Raw genomic sequence first — 18,622 nt, 5'->3', positions numbered from 1 at the left:
GTGCTCCCAAGCACTCAGCCCCCTGGAGAAGGTCCTCAATGTACTGCACTTCTTGGCCAGAGGATCATTTCAGCGGACAAGTGCCATAGTGGGTGGGGTGTCACAGGCCACGCAGTCACGCTGCCTACACCAGGTCTTGAACATCATCACTGCACGCCCATCAGTCCGTAGGCACATATACCTGCCCAGGACACCTGCTGAAAGGCAGGCTGCCACCCTCGATTTCTACGGTGTGGCACAATTTCCAAAAGTGCTAGGTGCCATTGACTGCACCCACGTGGCACTACGTCCCCCCAGGGCATCAGAGCACATCTATAGGAACCGCAAGCACTGGCATTCCATCAACGTGCAGGTAGTTTGTAATGCTAAGGGAATCATCATCTCAGTATATGCCAACTATCCAGGGTCCACCCACAACAGCTTCATTTACCGAATGTCTACCCTAAGCCGGGACCTAGAAGCTGGCCGGCATGGTGATACATGGCTGCTCGGTGAGTATGAATGCAACTGCACATGCATGCATGTCAGATGCAGAGTTATGTCACTACCCCACTAATGATACCCATCACCTCCTCACCAGGGGACAGTGCCTACCCTCTGAGCACCCACATGATGACGCCAATTCGGAACCCCATCATGCCTCCAGAGGTAAGATACAACACAGCCCATATTGCAACCCGGGGCATAGTGGAGCGCACATTCGGAGTGCTCAAGTCACGCTTTCGCTCCCTTGACCGTTCTGGCGGGCAGCTGTTATATGCGCCCCCAGTAGTGTGCAGGATCATAGTGGCAGCATGTGTCCTGCACAATGTTGCAACACACAGGGGCCTGGCCGTGGACATGGTGGTGCCCCCACATCCCCAACCACATGCACGCCCGCTGCGCATGGGAGGGGAGAGGGCACGGGGTGAGGCAGCCCGTACGCAGCTGGTGGCTAATTACTTCACATAGAAATCACACCCCAGTGGAGTGCACACAGGCCTGGCACATACCATCTGATAAGCAATGATGACTCGACCTGACAATTGAGACGAACAAAGGGACTGTCAACTGTCAGGACCATAGCAGCCTGAGATTGTTCATGTGGAAGTGTCACAAATGTGTGCATCCCTACCTACACAAACACCACCAATGCAGTGTCATGAAAAGACACTTCCATGCTGCAGAAATGAATACCCACTTGCAAAATACTACATGAAAACAGTGCCATGTCACCCACCCCCTCCCCGGCACGGCCACACAACACACCATGGCATGTCATGCAATGTGAGAGGAAAGAAATGAATCCCCACAACATGCCCCAAGTGTCAGCAGCTACAGTGTCCCTAATGGAAACCTGTCCACACATGAAATGCTCACAGTAATGCAGGACCTACAACCCACATTACCAAATACTTACCAAGAATACTAATCACCTACACAACCTCCAACCTACCTTAAACATGACATTACAGACTTAAAAATTAGCTAGCATCACCAACAGATGATGACAGCCCTCCGAACACTTGCAAGTATACAGTGTTAGCGCCACGCAAGAGTGTAGGTGCACTGCTTACAACATGGACTCCAGTTCCAAGGTGGACCGCATTGTGAAGACATGAGGAATGGACCTGCAAATATGGAGGATGAGATGGATGCAGAGGCACATATCAATACACCATGCAGTGTACAATACAACAACAATATGCACTATGAATGTATACACAGTATTGACTACAGACTGCCCACACAGCTCATGGGAGTCCAATGTCACCATGTACGTCAATGTCACTTGGGCACACCCTTTGCAAGCCCATGGAAACGGGAAGCAGGAGGGGTGTGTGTGACAAAAACCCAAGCATCTGAACCAAATCCATGACAAGCCTGCATGTGCCCAGCCACAATGCAGCGTATGCCCGCGGGAGACACACAAGGCAACACACTGTCCCAAAATAAATAAATAAATAAATAAATTAAAAATAAAAATCAAAAATGGCCATTAATGGGCCCGGGGGGGGGGGGACGACCCAGGAGGTCCGAGGACAGGGTGCACACCAAAACCCACCTGTGTGGATCTTGCGAAAAAAAAACATCTCCATGGGCTCATGGCCTACACGGCTACCCTATTGTGGGAGTATCACTGCTGTCGCTATTCTCACCCTCTGCAGCTGCATCCGGAGGTGGTGGCACTATGGGAGGCAGCCCATGCAAAGCCCTAGTCTGTTCCTCCATGGCTGCAAGCATGCGGGTATGGTAGGTCTCGTTCTGGAGGATGAGTGTGTGGAGGTCCCCATGCAACAACTCACGGGATGCCCGGACCTCCGCCCTAGTTGCCTGCATCTCAGCTGAGAGCGTACGGGTGAGACGCTCCAGCTGCTGTTCTGTCCTTCGGTTTGTTGAAGCCTCAAGCTCAACAAGAGACATCTTGAGGTGAAGGAGTTCCAGCCTCAGGGCTTCCCTGTGGCCCTGGGACTCTATGGAGATGGCTTCCTGCAGAGTCGGAAGTGCCGCCCGCCTTTCCCTGTCGGACGCCAACATGTCCTCCCTGTCTGACTGGCAGATGGAATTGGTTGCCTGCTGAAGTCGCTCCATCAGCCTTTCGGGGGGGACAATGGAAGTGGCCACCCTATCCATGGCCTGAGCCATCATCTCTGTTGATGCCGCCTGTTTGGTTGCCATACCGTAAATGGATTGCTTCCTTGCGGTATTGCCAGGTGGCGTACGGCCACCACGTCGGCGGGCACCACACCTATCTGGGGCAAGGTGAACTGCACCTTGCTGTGCCGGCACTGTCTGAGGCTGCAGGACTGCATTCCCCCTCTGATCTGCTGGCCCAGGAACAGGATCAGATGTCGCGGAGTGTGACCCTGCATCCGTAACCACCAAAGGCGTACCTGCCAACACTGACATCCCCATTGAGGGTTCTAACCCTGGTGCAGGTGGGTCGGACCGAACAGAATCCCTCCCAGGAATATTCACCTGCGACGGCACGTAGGTCTCATCATCCGAATCAACACCTGAGTACAGCTTGGGGGAGGTGCAGCCAGAGACACCCCTTGAGAGCACGACCTGCAGCAGTTGTGGGTTCTCACCCACCACCACACCACGTCCCTCACTGGTGGTCGGTCGGCCCTCAGACCCCTCCTGGGTCTGCACCATCTCCACAACCCCAGCAGTATCAGGTGCGTCTTCCCCTGCAAAGACATAAAAGAAAACAAATGGAAACAGGCATTAGCACTATGGCACACAATGAGGGCTGAGAGGCTACAGAAACAGTACTTAATTGACACATGTCCCACATGACTAAAACACTCCCATGCATGCACAGTCACTGCATGTGATGGGGAGGCAGATGGCACACATTGATGACACCAAGATGGAAGATGAACACATTTGCTGCATGCTGCCTAGCAGTGGCATCACACATTGGCCAGTGATTGGCAGGTCAAATACACATGCCATCACACAGATGGCATGTACCCTAGCCATGAAGTGAAGAGGGAGATGAGGTCACCAATTGTTCATTCAGTCCAGTTTGTTCATATGATTGATTATTTTCATTGTAATGGTTCTAATGTTTAACATGCAGCTGCCAGTCAAAAATGGTCCTATAGCACAGGGACATGTCCAAACTAATCATGTCCACGAAACTGAGCCAGTCCACTGTACCATAGCCATGTCAGACATGTGACAATAGGACTGAGAAATCCCGAGTAAAAGTGGTGGTATGCAAACAATCTGCCTGAATAAAAAGAGGTAAATAAGCAAAAGTGTAGTGGCAAGATGACACTCCAAGGGCAACTGGCGTGGTGTTGGGCTGGATGTCTAATGTTGGCCGAAGGGATGCTGCTATACCCAAATGCTGTTGCCAAGAATGTTTAGGAAGAGGCACATGGGTGAGCCGAACCACTCAGGCACACACACCCTCCCCTGGCACCCAAACAGAAGCCCTCCCACACACACCATGCACATGGATGACACACACATGCATGTGCACTCACCGGACAATGCCTCGTAATCTGCCACTTCTCCCACGCCTTGGATCTGTTCCTCCGTGACGTAGGTCCCAGCAACCTGCTCATGTGGAGTGAGTTCTATGTCGTCTGCTGGAGACCCACCTCCAGTCACTAGAGTTGCGGCATGACTTGAGGCCAGCTTATTCTTTGCCCTGCGCTTCAGGTCATTCCAGCGCTTGTAGCATTCATTAGCTGTGCGCCTCACGATTCCAAGGGCACTTATGATGTCCGCAATGGTCTGCCAGTGTGCCTGACGTTGTGCAGGTGTGGTCTTGGATCCTGCAACAATCACCATTTCGTGGTCATGTGCGGACACATACTCTACAAGTGCATTCAGTTCGGCCTCATTGAAGCTCGGCTTCCTTGACGGGCCGGACTGTGTAGCTGTGTCTGGGGCATCAGCCTCTACTGGACGAGCACTCTTCCTCTTCGCTTGGAAGGTGGTGGGGATCCGGAGTGTCCTGCGCCGCTCTGGACACTAGGGGCAGGAGCGTGGGATTGCACACTCAGCATGGGAGTTGGTGCAGGCATTATCTCAAGTGTGATGGTGTCAGGGGGAATGTCAGCATGATGGACTTGGACCAACACTGTCCTGGATGGGTGTGTGAAAGGTGGGGTGGATGGAGCCGCAGTTGCCCCTGCAGCCTCCCCAGCCTGCCTACGCGGGGCAGCAGATGACCTAGCTGCCCCTGATCCACGTGGCCTGATGACACCAACGTTCACCGGCGCACGTGGCCTAGACCTGCTGACCTGGAAGTCAGCCATGGAGTCACCCTGTGCCAGGTCTGATTCCACAGTGGGCTGGTCCAACAAGGGCTAAGCATGGATGGTGTCAGCCACGGTAACCTCAACCAGGGGGGGGGGGGGGCATGGGTGTCCCTGACTGCTCCTCCACACATGGGGGGCTAGGGGCACCCTGCAAGTCACGGCCACGTCCCCTACCGGAACCACCACGGCCACCACTTGGGGCTCGCCCACCTTTGCCACCCTGTCGGCTTGTTCTTCTCCCAGCCATCATGGCACTGATGTTATTGTGCGTATGGGAGTTGATGTGAACTATTGTCCTGGGCAATTAGGGGTCAAAGGGGTTGGGTACCAGATGGTAATCGTACCCTAGTGCTCTAGCAAGGCTGTATGTCACCCCTGGGGAAAGATGACGGGTCACGCAACGCACAGGCACCCCAAAAAAGTGAAGTAAGGTGCACGCAACCCCTCCTAGACCACGTGCGTGGAAAAATAAACCTGCACTACGCTGTGGCACCCAGGAACACAAGAATGAAAGTATGCATGTCACACGCAGCCTAGAATGACCTCTGAAGGGGTACGCGACACACGGGGAAAGCACAGATGTTAGATACGTGCGCGACTCACCGTCTGCCAGGAACAAAAGCCTGAAAAATATGCGCGTGTGCCCGTTGGCAACACCCCCGCCAAAAGAAGAATTGTACGCTGTCTGAGGAGACAGGACAACAGTAGTAGGGAAGCTGTTTGAGGAAACAGGCCCAGGAAAAAGAGGAAAAGAGAAAAAGCTGTCAGAGGTAACAGGGAGAACGAACTGGAAACGCTGTGAAGTAAATCGCGTGTGAACCGACAAGAAGTACAGATTTCACCCACTCGCTCTCCACGAAAAGCACGTACAAGGAAATTGCGTTCTACACATACCGTTTATACACACGTCACAAACGCGCATACGCCTATGAGGCCATTTCCACCAATTACGCGCTTTGACACTCGGACGTGTATCTCTTTATTTTTACATGCGCCATTCTCTACGGCCATGCGCGTGACGTCACAGCTGCGCATGGTGACCTTTGGGCCAATGAAATCGCATATGCGAGCACACGTGGTAAAACTGCACGTCCGAGTGTCATCGCGTGTAATCGGCGGGAAGTGAGCGTACACGCGATTGGCCTGGGTACGTGTATTTCTGGGGTGCGCAGGAAGTTCCACACGCGATTGGTGGAAATCCAGGTGTGCTCTGTCATCACGTGTAATGAGGGAAACACCCGCGCGCCTCATGTCACAGATGCGCTCACGCGCTAAGGGCCTTTGGTCCAATGAAATCGCATATGCGTGCTGACGTGCATACGCGCTAAGGGCCTTTCCTCGATTTACACGCAGACGTGCAGGATTTTCACGTGCCAAATCACTCCGTATCAAGCTGGCCACGCGTAAGCACACGGAAGACCACGCTCCTGCCCAGAAGGCCGAACTACTGCCCCCCAGAGCTTGAGCACGCTCCCACCTGCCATCTGCTGCTGCCTGACTGCCTGCTGCCCACGTGCCCTGCCATTTGCTGCCTGCACATCAGCCAGGGGTGCTGTTGCTGTGACAACCCCTGCTGGAACCGAAGACTCCCGACTGGGATTCCATCGCTCCACAGCCCAGCCCCAGGACCCAGTTGCCCACCCACTCCTGCCTCTGGGGTTGTCATGTCGGGGCAAACACCATCTGAGACCACTGACAACCCCCGGCCAGAGAGGCAGAGGGGCACCAGCTTCAGTGCCACCGAAGTTGGTGTCCTGGTGGAGCAAGTCCTGGGGCAGTATGATGCCCTCTTCGGAAGTTCCTGCGCCGACATGGAAGGACGGACTCGGATCTGGACTGACATTGTGACTGCCATCAACGCGGAGGGGGTGGCAGTCCGCGACTTACAACATGTCAAGAAGCGCTGGGAGGACTTCAGGTCCAGGACCCTGAACAAGGCCCGGCGCCTCTTGAAGGCAGCGGATGCCAAGGGGCGCCGGGGCCACTTGTCGGAAGAACAGATGAGGGTCCTGGAACGCATATCCCCAGCGCTCCACGTCCAGGTCCTTGAGAGGCAGACCTGTCTGGAGTCGAGCGGTAAGTGTACATGCATCCTGATTGTGAACTGTGCGTGTGGTGATTTTTCAGCAGTATGCAGGTTGCACATCTGTTTGTATGGGGTCGAGTATGGGTGGGGGTGTACAGGGCCGTGGGGCTAACACATGCGTGGGCTGGAATGTGTGAGACATGGATGGTGCTTGTGTGTGTAGGCTTGCATGCCAAATGCAGTTGTGTGGGCACACATGTTTGGATGAATGTGTATGTAAGTAGACATGTCCGTGATGTGACGCATGTATGTTGTTTTCAGCTGCATGTATCAGCACTGTGTACATGTGCTGGTGTGTGTATTTGACAAGGTTGCAACAGTGATGCAACATGGATGTATGTGACAGCGGTATGTGGAAGCCTGATGGGCAGATGTGACGTGGAAGCCTGATGGGCAGATGTGACATGGATGCCCATCTGAACACTGCGACACTTGGCAGAGGTGTACACATGCATGCAAGTGTGGTGGTGTGTGTACATGTGTGGTGCACTTCCTGTGTTGCATGTGATGTCTGGCTCACCTTTGCCTGCTCATGCTGTTGTATGTGTATGGATGGTGCTGGCAGTTGCGATATGGCTGTGGTATGGCTCATGTGTGCGAGTTGAAATGACATGTGTGTTGGGGATTGTGATGACATGTCTGAGGTTTGCCAATGCCACTCATGTACAACTGTCATGTGTGTATGTGTCCATTGTACAGTGCCCTGATGCCTGTGTTTTATTTCTCCCTGTCTGCAGCGTCAACTGATGAAGAGGACGGAGAAGGTGCTGTGGAGCACAGCGGCGGGGAGCCCACCGCCAGCCGGAGACGCATGGCCCGGCTCCCCTCCCATGTTGTCATCTCGTCGGGGAGTGAGGAGTCCGGTGCCGCGTCCCAGGCCGCAGCTGCCGTGGGGAGGTCCAAGAGGCGGAGGTTGAAGTTGGACTCCTCGGCAGCAGAAGGGGCAGCTGGGACCCCACAGAGCCCAACGGGGGAAGATGGCACGGAGTCATCCAGGTTGGTGGGGGGTTTGGTGGAGGAGGAGGCCGTGCAAGCAACAGAGACGGGGTCCTGAGGTGGGGATCACACTGGTGCTAGTGGTGCAGTGCAGGACCAGGGACAGGAGGCAGCACAGGCTGCCACGGAGGTGCCTGTGTGCAATCCTGTCCCTGATCCTGTCCCTGCATCATCTTGCACCAGCAGGGATGCCTACGTCCAGACCCGTTTTCAGGCAGGGGATGAGCTCTCGTCAACTGGCCTTCCTCTGCCTGCGGACGTGGCTATCCGGGTCCGGGTTGAGCCTGTCCTGACTGGTGTGGCGTTGCGTCAACGGGCCATGCGAGGTGACCTGCAGTCTTTTCATGAGGAGACTGCACGTCATCTCGAATGGCTCGTTGACCACGTCAGCCTGCTGGGACAGGTCACCCAGGCCGGATTCCTCCGTTTGCTGGGGCTTGCTACGACCCCCTCCTCAACTGAACCCCCTACGCGCCAGTCGTCCTCCGTGCCATCTTCCCACCCATCAGTCACCTGGGTGCCCTGTGGAGCTGCCTCTGACGGTGCGGCCAGGCTGATGGATGAGGCATCCCTGCCACAGTCGGGAGTCGGACGTCCAGCAGGGGTGGCCACATCAACGACTGCACCCCAGCCGGCGGAAGATGTGCAGGCAGCAGGAGGCAGTGCACGGGCAGAGGCACAGCAGCAGCAGCAATGTGGTGGGAGCCATGAAGGCTCGGGGCCTTCAACATCGGAGGGGCAGGCATCGGCCGGAGGGCAGGAGGACCCAGGACAGAGAGTGTCTTCCGTGTGGCAGCGGTTGGGCCACGCCATAGATGCGGAGCGGCAGCGGGCGGAAGAGGCACGGCTCACAATGGTCAGGGCGGAGAACTCCATGTGGATGGCCCTGAGGCGGGCCGAGTGCCTCGTGGCAATCTGCAGGGGTTTGGAGGTGGACACGGCGAAGGCCCTGCGGACCCTCGGGGCCATGGAGGAGGACCGCCTCTGGGACATTGAGCAGGAGTTCAATGATGCCCTGGCCCGGGACATCCACAAGAGAGCCGTCAAACTAGCCCGCTGCCCTTGTACATAGTTATGTAGGTAGTGTTAGGTTTCATTTTTTTTTGGATTTATTTTGGACCTTTCGGACATTGGCCACATTTTTGTATATAGTTTATTTTATTAGTTAGTGTAGTTAGATAGGTTTCCTTTCTTTTGTTGGGATAATGGACCCTGGCTTGTTCCCATGTACATAGTTCACTGTTGGATTGTATTTTTCTTTCACATTTTAACCATGGAGCAATGGCTTTCTTTTTTATTTCCCATTGGATTTAGTTTTGTGGACAGTGACTTTGGACACCATTACTTTGGAATTTGATTTTTGGTTTTGCTTTTTTTCACGGACATGCTTCTTTTCATTTTTGTACATTCACATTTCTGTTTCTTTATTTTTGATTCTATTTATGTTTCCTTTAATACATATTTTTTTAGTGAACTTCAATGTGGTATCTCATTGGTTTCATGCATTTCATGATATGGGTTTTGAGATTCACTGACACCCATTGTGTGTATGTGAGGGAAATGTGTTTGTTTCGGAACTTGCAATTGGTGTTCTGTGATGTAATTGCCAATTATGAGTGGGTGGATGCAATACTCAGGTGGGTGTTTTGCATTTGGAGGCTGACCATAGGGACCAGGGATCTACATTGTGATGACATGTTGGCTGGGGAACATGAGTTGGACATGGGTGGGGGCCTGCTGGCAGGTGCCCCACAGTGCTGGGGGGAGACATGGGTGGGGGCCTGGTGGAGGCTGCCCCACAGTGCTGGGGGGTGGGGGTGGTGGGTAACATGAGTTGGACATGGGTGGGGGCCTGCTGGCAGGTGCCCCACAGTGCTGGGGGGTGGGGAGGGTGGGAGACATGGGTGGGGGCCTCCTGGCAGGTGCCCCACAGTGCTGGGGGGTGGGGGGTGGGGAACATGAGTTGGACATGGGTGGGGGCCTGCTGGCAGGTGCCCCACAGTGCTGGGGGGTGGGGGTGGTGGGTAACATGAGTTGGACATGGGTGGGGGCCTGCTGGCAGGTGCCCCACAGTGCTGGGGGGTGGGGGGTGGGGAACATGTGTTGGACATGGGTGGGGGCCTGCTGGCAGGTGCCCCACAGTGCTGGGGGGTGGGGGTGGTGGTAGACATGAGTGGGGGCCTGGTGGAGGGTGCCCCTGACTGCTGGGGGGTAGGGGGTGGTGGGAGACATGGGTGGGGGCCTGGTGGAGGCTGCCCCTGGTGGCTGGAGGGTGGGGGGGTGGGAGACATGGGTAGGGGCCTGGTGGAGGCTGCCCCTGCACTGCTGGGGGGTGGGGGTGCAGGGGGACATGGGTGGGGGCCTGGTGGAGGCTGCCCCTGCACTGCTGGGGGGTGGGGGTGGTCGGAGACATGAGTGGGGGCCTGGTGGAATCTGCCCCTGGTGGCTGGGGGATGGGGGTGGTGGGAGACATGAGTGGAGGGTGCCCCTGACTGCTGGGGGATAGGGGGTGGTGGGAGACATGGGTGGGGGCCTGGTGGAGGCTGCCCCTGGTGGCCTGGGGATGGGGGTGGTGGGAGACATGAGTAGAGGCCTGGTGGAGGGTGCCCCTGACTGCTTGGGGGTAGGGGGTGGTGGGAGACATGGGTGGGGGCCTGGTGGAGTCTTCCCCTGGTGGCTGGGGGTGGGGGGCTGGGAGACATGGATGGGGGCCTGGTGGAGGCTGCCCCTGGTGGCTGGGGGGTGGGGGTGGTGGGAGACATGGGTGGGGGTGTGGTGGAGGCTGCCCCTGCACTGCTGGGGGGTGGGGGTCCAGGGGGACATGTGTGGGGGCCTGGCGGAGGCTGCCCCTGCACTGCTGGGGGGTGCGGGTGGTGGGAGACACGAGTGGGGGCCTGGTGGAATCTGCCCCTGGTGGCTGGGGGATGGGGTGGTGGTAGACATGTGTGGGGGCCTGGTGGAGGTGCCCCTGACTGCTGGGGGGTAGGGGGTGGTGGGAGACATGGGTGGGGGCCTGGTGGAGGCTGCCCCTGCACTGCTGGGGGGTGGGCGTGCAGGGGGACATGAGTGGGGGCCTGGTGGAGGCTGCCCCTGCACTGCTGGGGGGTGGGGGGGTGGGGAACATGAGTTGGACATGGGTGGGGGCCTGCTGGCAGGTGCCCCACAGTGCTGGGGGGGTGGGAGACATGAGTGGGGGCCTGCTGGCAGGTGCCCCACAGTGCTGGGGGGTAGGGGGGTGGGGAACATGAGTTGGACATGGGTGGGGGCCTGCTGGCAGGTGCCCCACAGTGCTGGGGGGTGGGGGTGGTGGGTAACATGAGTTGGACATGGGTGGGGGCCTGCTGGCAGGTGCCCCACTGTGCTGGGGGTTGGGGGGGTGGGGAACATGAGTTGGACATGGGTGGGGGCCTGCTGGCAGGTGCCCCACAGTGCTGGGGGTGGGGGTGGTGGGTAACATGAGTTGGACATGGGTGGGGGCCTGGTGGAATCTGCCCCTGGTGGCTGGGGGATGGGGGTGGTGGTAGACATGAGTGCGGGCCTGGTGGAGGGTGCCCCTGACTGCTGGGGGGTAGGGGGTGGTGGGAGACATGGGTGGGGGCCTGGTGGAGGCTGCCCCTGGTGGCTGGGGGGTGGGGGGTCGGGAGACATGGGTGGGGGCCTGGTGGAGGCTGCCCCTGGTGGCTGGGGGGTGGGGGTGGTGGGAGACATGGGTGGGGGCCTGGTGGAGGCTGCCCCTGCACTGCTGGGGGGTGGGGGTGCAGGGGGACATGAGTGGGGGCCTGGTGGAGGCTGCCCCTGCACTGCTGGGGGGTGGGGGTGCAGGGGGACATGAGTGGGGGCCTGGTGGAGGCTGCCCCTGCACTGCTGGGGGGTGGGGGTGGTGGGAGACATGAGTGGGGGCCTGGTGGAATCTGCCCCTGGTGGCTGGGGGATGGGGGTGGTGGTAGACATGTGTGGGGGCCTGGTGGAGGGTGCCCCTGACTGCTGGGGAGTGGGGGGGTGGGAGACATGCATTGTTGATCAGTAGTGCAAGGTGACATGTGGGTTGGCTGGGGGGCATGCCCATGGTGGATGGTCTGCCTGCGGGACATGAGCAGGGGTGCAGGGTAGTCCCCCGTGGTGTGGGCTGCCTGCAGGGGCCGTGGAGGTTGTAGAGCGAACACCTGGGAGGACCCACACAGCCAATTCACGTGTAGTACTCCCCAGAACCCCTGAAATACACGTACCCTGCTGAAATCGCGTGTGGAACTTCCCGCGCACCCCTGAAATACACGTACCCTGCTGAAATCGCGTGTGGAACTTCCCGCGCACCCATGGAATACACGTACCCTGCTCACACTGGGCCAATCGTGTGTGGGACTTCCCACGCACCCCTGGAATACATGTACCCTGCTGAAATCGCCTGTGGAACTTCCCGCGCACCCCTGAAATACACGTACCCTGCTCGCACGGGGCCAATCGTGTGTGGGACTTCCCGCGCACCCCTGAAATACACGTACCCTGATGGAATCGCGTGTGGAACTTCACGCGCACCCCTGAAATACACGTACCCTGCTGAAATTGCGTGTGGAACTTCCCGCGCACCCCTGGAATACACGTACCCTGCTCGCACGGGGCCAATCGCGTGTGGAATTTCCCGCGAACCACTGAGATACACAATACCCGCTTGGCGTTTGCTGTTTGCCAGCCCTGTGAACTGGTCCAGGGTTAGCGCAGCCCTTTGCGATTATTTTGGGATTTTGAAGGCTTTTCCTTGCGCAAGGGCGTTCTTGGGGGCGTAACTGGCGCTGCTGCAGGGTCGCTGCGCCACGCTGCGCCATGGCTGGTTTTGGATGCGAAAATCCATGAATACGCTGTGCGCGGAAATCGATTTTAGCGCACGCGGCTGGCGCAAACATTCACACGGCATGCTGTGCGCCAGTCGCGTGCGTCACTTTTGTGCGAATTTCTATGAATTACCCTGTCTGTTCGGTGGAGTCGCGGCAGAGTGTGGCTGAGTGGTTCGGTGTTTGGGTGCGAAGGATGCTGACATCAAACCTGATTGCACCCTGAGCCGCAAAACAATTCTTGTGGCAGTAACCTGAAGTAAAGTGGCTGTGTCTGTGTTTACTACTAAAGTGCTATTGGAGCAGGACAACAAAGCAAGATAGGGCATTGTTTTGCGAGATTCAAGAATTCACCGCATTCAGCTGCGCTCAGTTGCAGGGGCTCATGTCCTGTTAATCACCCCCGGCGACAAGTGGAGCTGCATGTGAGGGTGTTATGGGAGCATTTCTGTCAGCTAGCATTGATACGTGACGCAAACTAAGCTGAGTGTCTGTGAATACTGCAACCAAGGCACAAACCGATAAATAAGATGCCGGGCAAACTGCGGCCAAGATTAAATAATAACCATGACTTGAGGAAAAAATTCCAATCTTCCACTAACCAGCAAACGTGGGCTGCTTGTACCCGCAACAAATCGAATAGGGTAATGCTAGTATACTAACCACTAGTTCCCTGCAGAAGACCCTAGCAAAATAGGTGGCCAGTGGTAACACTGATGCTTATTTTCCATCAAAGCCGATATGCCCCCTCAGCATCGATGTGATATGATTTGATTTATTTATAACGCACTTAATACCCACAGGTTTCTAAGCGCAGACCTGGGAATAGAACCTGCGTTGCTCTTTGTTGTCTTGCTTCCAAGGCTTGCCCCTGTGCTATCCTCCAGAGACCTTGACGCTTGGATAGAGCAGATGTTATTACCCTTCCTGATACGGGTGACTCAAATGTAAATCATACAGAACCCTCTTTTCTTGCTATTGATAACAATAATTCTGACTCCGGAAATGTTACCTACTATGGGCATAGGTGTTAACAAGCCTGTGGGAGAGGTGGTTTTACCCACCCCAATACAACCACATACTGCTGTTGCAAATCATGATAAAGACCCTGAAACAGGGGATAGCCAAAGACTGTCGGCATTACCTAATCTCTGCCTATTGGAAGATGAGAAGGATATGGATATGAATTTATCTAATGAAAGAGCCCAATATCAAGAGACTCAAGCACCATTATCCTTCCTTCAATTTGCCATGAAAATGTGTGGGAAAATATTAAATGAGGTCTCAACACTAAATAATAACTATGAGTATAGAATGACCAGTGACAATCAACTGGATGAAATAATAGCACAGGTGGCAGAACAAGAGTGGGTATAACCAACAGGTTACGACTAATCACTGTGGGGTAAACCCTGAAACACAGAATGAAGTCCAGGAAGAGTTACCAGAGAACATGGATGTGATCAGTGACTCTTCAATGATTTTCCTGACTGTAGCAGCTAAAAATAAAAAAAAACGACAGAACCGGCCGGGTCAGCAGTAAACAAAGGCCATAATCAGCCAGCATTGGAACATTGTATTGGAAAAGCCCAGAAATCTAAAACAGCCAGAAGTAAAAAAATGACAAATCTGCTAAAGGCAAAGGCACACTAGCTACTTGGCTCTTGAATGATGGAGAGATCAAGGGCACTTGGGACCATACCATATCTAGTACTTGTCAATACCTGAACCTGACGTGGATGCTAAGCCAGACAGTCTGACACCATCTATATTACCAAAATCTAGCGCAGCAAAGGTAGAGTCTGCTCATTTAGAGAATGTCCAGTATATGATAAAACAATGGAGGTAGTCTGTGCCGAAAATCCTTTCATGTTCACGATTAAGAAACTGTCAGGTAAAATCAAAAAACCAAAACCACATTAATCTGATACAGTTTCTGCAGATTACCCAGAATATCCTACCGCTGATGATACTGGACAGTAAAGACTTCAATTTTTTTGAACCCGTCAAAAGCTCTTCACCTTTTCAGAGCAGTGTCCATTGCAATACTCGAAATACAGCATCCATGATTAGACATCATCGAACGAGGTACATGGAACTGGGCTATGAAATAGATGCAGTGGAAGAACCAACAAGCCCAAATTTTGACCCTCCTCCTGTTGTGCAGCAGTTAAATAATCTTCTTAACCAAAGGAAATAAAAACAGCTAACATAATTGTGCCCGGTAGTCTGCAGGAAAACATCTGGGGCATATTAAATTGGGTTGTCCTGGGTTTGATTAACTGAACATTAAGCTTTGCCTCATAGAATACCCAGGAGTTCATGCACCTACTTAATGACCAAGGATCACTCAGGATGTTGTGTACTAATCATGTTTTTCTTTTACAGGAATGTTGGTTGATGGATGGGTTAACTGTTGGTCGTTACCATATCTATCAATTCTTTGCGACTAAGAGGTCAAGAAGACGGCCATCAGGAGGTTTTATAGTGGGGATAAAAAAAACACCTGAAATCAGAAAGACTGATGGTACCTAATGAGTGTGATTCCATATTGCCATTTAGAATTGGAGGCAACAATAGGGAACTGGGCATTACCATCATTAACATATAGGATTCTCCAGGAGCAAGTTCAACAGAGGAGATAATGGATGTCATGGGTGATATGCTTTGTAAGGTTAAAATGAAATACCCACATGACCACATCTTCCTGGCAGGCGATTTTAATGCCAGATGCATCTGTCCTTATGACATTGATGGAACAGACTTCGGCCCTCATTACAACCCAGGCGGTAGGTAATCGAAATTACCGCCATGGCGTAATGAGCATTAACACCATGGTCCGATGGCGATAAGAGCGCCATATTAAGACCCATCGCGCACGAGCATTACGCCATGGCGGTAACGTAAACTACGCCATGCCGTAAACAGCCCTTACCGGCCTCGTTAACAGCGCAGGGTGACCTACCGCCACCCATCATTGCGCCGACCGTCGTCAGCGGTCACCGTAATTAGCGGTGACCGCAATTAGGCGGAACCGGAAATAGCGTAATCGCGGCGGAACGGGAAACAGCACAGCGGCCATCTTAAAAAACACAATCCATTGCCATCCTACCCAACCACACCACAACCAACCCTCAAACCCTGTCATTCCCATAACCCACCCATTTCCTCACCCAACCATGTCGAAAGTTGTCAAGAAGGCATGTGACAGGCAGCGGCAGGAGCGCTTCAGCCGTGAGGAACTGCAAATGCTTGCAGACACGCTCCAGGAGAAGGCCGATGTTGTCTTCTCCACTGAGATGACCCGGACAGCCATAGGCCGCAAAAAGGAGGTGTGGGAACTTGTGACACAACGTGTCAGTGCTGTTGGAACCACCCCACGTACCTCCAAACAGTGCCGCAAGAGGAGGGACGACCTGCGGATCAGGGTCCGGGGCATTATGTCTGCCAACCGTAACCTGGCCCTGGGAACTGGCGGGGGAGCAGACTCCCCACTGAAGATGCAGCCATGGGAGGAGACATGTGCCTCTCTGATTGGCATTGAGTGCATCGAAGGTGTCGGCGAGATGGAGAGAGGGGCCCCGACATCTGGAGACACAGGTAGGTGCCTCATATCCAGCCTTGCAAGACACCCTGATACACTTGCATGTGACAATCACAATGTGGCAGACGCAACACATCAGCAGATGAGCCACACCCTGCGCACATGCAGCATGTACACTGTACAGTAGGCAGACACACACCTGCATGCAAAACCGAACCTAAAGGGAGGCAACCTGTATGTCACGGGCTACTAACTCCACCATCTATCCATTACACTCTTCACAATGCCTGCTCAATGTCCGCTGAACCAATAACAGTCACCCTCCTCTGCTCCACCACAGGCTCGCAATCGGACACTGGCAGGGACGACAGCACCAGCACCCCAGCCAAGAAGGCCAGGAAAGTGGGAGAAGGGAACCATGCATCCACCTCTGCTGGACCAAGGCAGAAACCACGCCAGGCTGAAGAGGCCAGGGCAGCAAAGTCCCCCGAGGAAGGGGTCGTGACAGCGTCTGCAGCCCAACAACACCCACTGTTGCCCACTGAGGGCAATGTGTCAGCAGGGAGCAGTACTGTTGGGGAGACTGCAGCCATCGCTGCCTGCTCTGATAGTGATGTGGAGGATGGCACTGGACTTGACCACAACACGCAACTTCACTCACCACACCTATCCCCAATCAGCCATCATGGAGATGACACCCAGGGCCCATCGCCAGCTAATTCATGGCCAGCAACTCCAAGCCCAGTGGGAGTTGTGGAAGATGGGAGTAGTCCCATTGGTCCCCCATTGGCATCCTCCATTGGGCCAGAATTCCAGCTGTCGCTGGAGCAGATTGCCGACAGGCAGGAAGCACTGGGCACACTCCTCAGGCAGCATGTTGCAGAATGTGGAAGTGCCAGTGCAGCCATGGAGAGGAGTGCTGATGGCATCAGGTCTGCCATCCAAACTGCCAGCAGGGACATATGCACCGAACTTGCTGCAGTGCGGCAGATGATGAGCCAGCTCATCCAGACAATTGTGGACACATGCCGTACTGAGCAGCCCAGTACATCCTCAGTTCAAGTTCAGCACAAGCCACTCCCGTCCGCAGGTCATCCAGGACCCTGAGGAGCACAGGCAGGGGGGCCCCAGGTTCCGGGATAGGGGGCAGTCAATAGTGTGCAAAACTATACACACTTCACCACGGGCACTGTCACATGTTTGCAGGGTGTTCAGGGGGGAGGGAGAGGGGGGAATTGGGTGTGTTGGAGTGTTCAGGGGGGAGGGGGAGGGGGGAATTGGGTGTGTTGGAGTGTTCATGGGGGAGGGGGAGGGGGGAATTGGGTGTGTTGGAGTGTTCATGGGGGAGGAGGAGGGGGGAATTGTGTGTTTTGGAGTGTTCAGGGGGAGGGGGAGGGGGGAATTGGGTGTGTTGGAGTGTTCATTGGGGAGGGGGAGGGGTTCTGTTATACCTGTTCAGAAGAACAATACACTTTTTCTTTTCTCACAAACGAAATGTGTGGACATTGCTCATTGCGTATGTGTGCTTTATTGTTTTACAGTCCACAGTGTTGACATACCAGACACACACAGTGCCCCAAGTGCCATCCATATGTTACACACTCGCTGTGTGTGCTAGAAGTATCGGTCAATGACATTCTGACGCATTATATGCCCCTCCTGTGCATCGCTGCCTCCCTGAGGTGCTGCCCCATCCCCATCATCATCATCCCCATCATCAGGTGGTTGTGGTTCTGCGTCAGGGGGCAGAGGCACGTTTCGTCTGATGCACTTATTGTGTAGCATGACACATGCCATGACGATCTTTGCAACCTTCTCATGGCGGTACAGGAGTGCCCCGCCAGACCTGCTGAGGCAGCGGAAACGTGCCTTCAGTAGGCCAAAAGCATGCCCTATCACCACACGGGTACGTGTATGGGCACGGTTGTAGTCCTCCTCATGCTGGTTCGATGGGTTCCGCACTGGTGTGAGGAGCCACCACTTCAGGGGATAACCCGCATCACCTGTAAAATGTGAGAAAAGAATGCGTCAGGAACGAGATTGATTTGTGAACATGACGCACAACCATGCCTTGATTCTGACTGTTACTGTGCACCAATTGGAGTTGTGGTAATGGATTTACACTGTGCAACCAGTATGTGTTCATGGCTCTCATGTACTGTTTTGCATGCAAAAACACAATGCAGGGGGGACGATTGCCTTGTGAGTGGCCATCCACTGTGTCCGTTCAGGCCGTCATTCATGTGACCTTGCACGTGTCCTGTGAGCTTGAAGCTCACATGATAGCAACATTGATGTCTGGCTCATTATGACCCCGGTGAGCATTACTGGTGTCAATGGGGACAGTTTGTGGGTCTTGTAGTGGTGCATTGATGTTCCTGTCTGTCATGTGCCTCCTTTGTGCGCA

This window comes from Ambystoma mexicanum, chromosome 3q, assembly GCF_040938575.1.
Source record: "Ambystoma mexicanum isolate Mex_15411 chromosome 3q, UKY_AmexF1_1, whole genome shotgun sequence".
Taxonomy (NCBI): domain Eukaryota; kingdom Metazoa; phylum Chordata; class Amphibia; order Caudata; family Ambystomatidae; genus Ambystoma; species Ambystoma mexicanum.
Note: the sequence above shows the minus strand (reverse complement) of the source record.